This window comes from Dipodomys spectabilis, unplaced genomic scaffold, assembly GCF_019054845.1.
Source record: "Dipodomys spectabilis isolate Male_0828 unplaced genomic scaffold, ASM1905484v1 ptg000481l, whole genome shotgun sequence".
Lineage (NCBI taxonomy): Eukaryota > Metazoa > Chordata > Mammalia > Rodentia > Heteromyidae > Dipodomys > Dipodomys spectabilis.
This window is the reverse complement of record NW_024871158.1, coordinates 980556-985345: the sequence shown is the minus strand read 5'-3', so window position 1 is coordinate 985345 and position 4790 is coordinate 980556. Positions and strand designations below refer to the sequence as shown.

The following is a 4790-nucleotide window of genomic DNA, read 5'->3' as shown; positions in this document are numbered from 1 at the left end:
TCTCATCAACATAAAATATAAAGTGATTTTGATAAAAAATAAAAATGCCTCAGAAGAAATTATAAATGCAAAAACATTCTTCACAGAAGCAAACTCTCAGAAATATTTCTTGACTTTGAAAAAGATGAATTAAATTTAGAAGTATGATTATTCAAAAAAATATAAAAATGTGTTCACATATTTCATTATAATACCCAAAGCAGAAAGCAAATATTGTTCAGATGATTTTTTAAATCACAGTTTCTCAGGTGCTGGGAAGGTGGCTCAGTGGTAGAGTTCTTGCCTTGCATGCATGAGGTCCTGGATTTCATTCCTCAGCATGACATAAGCAGAGAAAAATGAAAGTGGTGCTGTGTATCAAGTGATAGCGCTAACCTTGAACTGAAGAGCTGAGGGACAGTACCCAAGACCCAGAGTTCAAGCCCCACAACCAACAAAACCAAAGCAAAACAAAAAAACAAAAAACAAAACAAAACACTGTTTCTCAATTTTTTAGCCTCAATTCTGTAATACCACTACTTCAGCTTAGGGTTAAGAGTTTCAGGCGTGGACATTTATCAACACTCCTGATTCAGACTCTACTTGATAAAATTTTTAATCAATATTTTGTTTTTAGATTTGCTCTTTGTACTTTCACATCCACCTATGAAAAATGGTATGGGCATCCCAATAATATTCTCAAAGTACCTCTTCATCACGACTCACAAAAATTTGTATTATATTACAAGGAAAAAATGCTATAAATAAAGAAAACAATAATTAAATATTAATGATTACTAAAATAAAAAAAAAATTACCAGAGTTTTCAGTATTTGAATGTACATAGTAGATTTTACTATTTTCTCATATTCTTGTACATTTAAAACTGGATAAAGCTATGAGTAGCCTTTAAATTTACCCACTAAGATTACTATTTATAGTTCATTTCACCATTTGTATGTGGCTTATATCATTATTTGTTCATCACAAACATATAACGTAAGGGAGCCCTAAAGATTTAACCTGAACTGTGTACTTAAAATCTTAGCTCTTCACTCTGCTTCTTTACACAGTCTTTGCAACTTCTCATTAGTAAAGTTTCTATAAACTCTGAAATGAACATACTTACTAGTACATGCTAGCAGAAAAATTATATACTTCTTTGAAAAATTTTATGACCTGCCAAACAGCCTTAATTTTACCATATATAAGCAAATCCCAAAATGAAACATTTAGAACATTAAAACTTTTAACAAACCTTAACAATTGCTGCAATGAACATTATGACAGATGCCTTGTGTAGAATAATTGAATTCCTCTTCCTACACATCTCATGAACAACAAATATCTGGAATTATTTTGTTTTTGGCGTGTCAATCTTGACTTTATTCTTAAATGTGTGCTTATGTAAGAAATACATGGTTCTAAAATTTCACAATTCTTTTTAACTTACTTTTTGTTGAATTGTCTAATTTAAGAAAATCAATTACACTTTATATATAAAAAATGTTCTGTGCTCAATTTGGCTGCACATACACTAAAATTGGAAAATACGGAGAAGATTAGCATGGTCCCTGAACAAGGATGACACGCAACTTAGTGAATCGTTCCATATTTTTACAACAACAGATCCTGGAAGGGATGTGGCCAGAAGGGAAGCCTACTGCATTCTTGGTGTGAGTGTACACTTGTACATCCACTTTGGAAAGCAGTTTGGAGGTTCCTCAAAAGACTCCACATAGAGCTCCCCTATTACACAGCAATCCCACTTTTGGGCATTCATCCAAATGATCACAAACAAGTCCATACTAAAACAACCAACACAACAATGTTTATTCTAGCATTATTTGCCATAGCTAAGATATGGAACCAACCCTGATGCCCCTCAGTAGAAGAATGGATCAAGAAAACGTTCTTTGTGTGTGTGTGTGTGTGTGTGTGTGTGTGTGTATGTGTGTGTGTGTGTGTGTGTGTGTGTGAATGTACACTTTCACAACCACTTTGGAAAGCAGTCTGGTGAGTCTTCAGAAAGCTAAATATTGACGTTCCTTATGGCCCACTCATACCACTTCTAGGCATCTATCCTGAACAAAAGTTACCAATATTCAAGAACACATGCACCTCCATGTTTATCACAGCACTGTTCACAATAGCCAGGATATGAAAACAACCCATATGTCCCACCAGAGATGAATGGATCCAAAAACTATAGTAACTGTACACAACGGAATATTTTCCAGTCAAGAGAAAGGACAAAATAATGGCATTAGCAGGGAAATCAATCAAGCTACAGGAAATCATGTTGAGTGAGCTAAGCCAAAAGCAAAGAGACAAACAGCACATGGTCTGCGTGATAAGTGGATGTTAAATCCAAAATGTAAGGTGATATGACAAAATTAACACTTAAGAAACCAAGAACTTCCACTCATCTGATTGAATCACTACTAAATAACCCCATTCTGCTGACAATATGTGCACACTGAAGTGAAACCAGGAAGACGACACAGAACTAGAGGGAATCAGGGAAAAACATACAACAGTTAGATCCATCAGCTGCACTGGACATTGACCAAAAGGAACTAAGCAACTCAATGTCACTGAAGGGAAGGAGGGAACAAGTGGGAAAGAGGGAACAGCTGACACTATGCAAAACAAAAGAAATATACATATTTCAAAACAAAAGAAGTATACATATGGAAGAAATAACTATTGCAAAGCTCATAGAACTCATAAATGTTGTAGACCATGATAGACAATTTGCTCCATCAAAGTTAGAATGTGTTTGTGACTTTAACTAAGCATCACTATCCCACAATATTGTGAAATTTGGGAAATTATGTAACCACTTAATCACAATAAAAACATTTGAAAAAATGATGAAGGTGGAAAACTAAGTTGCTCTAAAAAACAAAAAAAGGAAAATGTTCTCTGTGTATATGTGTACATACACACACACACATATATTTATTACATATATATACATATATATGTATATATATTTATTCTATGCCTCCGTCAGAAAGAATGACATTGCCCAATTTGTTAGGAAATGGAAAGACTTGGAAAAAAAATTATATTAACTGATGTAAGCCAAGTCCAAAGAAACATAGGTCCCATGGTATCCCTTATTTGCAATAACTAGTATATGTCTGGGATAAGCAGAAAAGTTGAAAAGCTATGTGTATATGACTAGATAAGTTGATGTTAAGCTAAATGAACCCCGAGATAGAGACACAAGTGTTTTTTTTCTTTCTTGCTGTTGTTTCTCACATATTTATAATGTACGATGTGATTTTTTTTTACGTTCCTCCCCAACAGTATAACCCCCTTTTTCACTTTATTTGATGTTGGTGAATCTGCATCTTGTATATACACTTCTCTAATTTGGGGAGGGAAAGGGAAAAAAACAACATGCTTAAATAGGAATACAGTTTGACCCATTGTATAACAATAGATGCACAAGACATTATTTTGAAAAACGAACTTTATAATTTAGGCTGGGGACATTGTGTGGGGCTTGGGGGTGTGAGGAGTGTACTTGTGGAGGTGGAAGGGAAGGAATGGTGGGGAAAAAACAAAGGAGGAGGTAACAATGCTTGATAGGAAATGGACTTATTACTTTCATCATGTAACTATAACTACTCTGTACAGTATTTTTACAACAAAAATGTTTTGAGATGCAAGAGTTTATTTTGCCTATTTTACCTATATAATATCATTAACAATGAAATTACTGCAAAATACTGATTGAAGATATTTTGTAAAAGTGAGTGTGTGTGCATTCCTGCGTGTTGGCATGCTCAGAATTTGAAATCAGGGTTTCAAGTTCTCGCTACGTCTTTCTCTCTAGATTGGTGAGCTACTATATGAGCTACATCTCCATTCCTGGCCCTTTGCTAGTTCATTAAAATTTTTGAAAAATAATCTCATGAATATATTTTGCCCTGATTGGCTTCCAAATGTTATCCACAGATCTCAGGCTCCTGATTAGGTATTCCAATTAGTTAGGATTACAGGTGTAACAAACCAGCACAAGGCTTTCAGAATAATTTTAATAGTAGAAGAAAATTTACTTCACAGGGGCCTGTTTTATCATCTCCTAATTTTAAAGCATATTGGAGTGATTATATGTGAATTTTTTCATTCATGAATTCTTAAAATACAGTAAGTGATGATATTTAAAATATTTAGTACTTTTAAAAAACGATACTGGAACTATGGGACAGAAGAAATTTGCCTCTCTTCAGACAATAATTTATAAGCACAGCTCTGTGCATGATAACCCAATGTCACCAACACAGTCTGTGTTGAAGACAAAATGTAACAGAAAAAAATCACCATGGGCAATAATTGCTATGCTATTATTCCTTGGACAGTATGAATATTGAATTGAGAGTATCAGAGAATGGAGAGAATTTATCTACTTTTTGTGTATTGCTGAAAGACTTCTGGAAAATTTGACTCATTTCCTTCCACACTGTGTGTCTTGGGCCATGCACTTACTGCCTTTAATTACAATTTTTCCCAACACTGAAATGGTAATAACATTAGCATTATAACAAATGTTTTCTTAAGAATTAAAGGTTCTTAGAATGATGAACTCTTTCTCATTCTTGTAGAGGCATTATCAGATGAGAAGAACTGTATTTTTTTGTTTGCTTACTTCCATTTATTCTTCAGATTGAAATCTGAACTACTTAAGACTGGAAGAAACCAAAATTAGACATGCAGGCTTTGGAAAGAGCAATCAATGTAAAATAAATAAAATACATATAGCTATGTAACATGTCTAACTAAATTGTTATACAGTC

The 4790-nt window shown here is 33.8% G+C and overlaps 1 non-coding gene across 1 annotated transcript; it reads left to right on the top strand.

Moving 5' to 3' along the window:
* Positions 1 to 1492: 1492 nt before the first annotated feature.
* Positions 1493 to 1598, top strand: LOC122098629. The gene has a single exon (XR_006145760.1). It is a non-coding gene; the product is annotated as a U6 spliceosomal RNA (small nuclear RNA).
* The last annotated feature ends 3192 nt before the right edge of the window (positions 1599 to 4790 follow it).